The following is a 432-nucleotide window of genomic DNA, read 5'->3' on the forward strand; positions in this document are numbered from 1 at the left end:
GCCCACCCCCAGCATTCTCCTTCTCATCTGAGTTGCCTTGGACTGGAGGGCACCCTGGGCAGGCCTGGTGGGGATGGGGAGGGCAGGAATGACAGTTCAGCCCCAGCCAACAGCCCGAAAAGTCAGTTCACTCTAGAGCCACCAGTTCCTGATACAAGGCACAGTGACAGAACCGGGGCAGGGGGTTGAGGTGCCTGGGTTCAGAGCAGGTCGGTCTATACCCCTTCAGCTCCAAGAGGAAAACATTTTTCCTTTGTTTTTACTTAAGTAATTTTTAATTACAAGTCGTACGCTGGGTCACCCCATGAGATGCCTTATGTGACTTACAAAAAGGAGCCCTCTGGGCAGATGCAGCCCTGAGCCAGGGTTCCTGCCTGGCGGGGGTAGATCTCAGGCCCCTGTCCTCCCTTGGCCAGTGCCTTTGTGGATTCC

Source organism: Physeter macrocephalus, chromosome 11 (assembly GCF_002837175.3).
Source record: "Physeter macrocephalus isolate SW-GA chromosome 11, ASM283717v5, whole genome shotgun sequence".
Classification (NCBI taxonomy): Eukaryota; Metazoa; Chordata; class Mammalia; order Artiodactyla; family Physeteridae; genus Physeter; species Physeter macrocephalus.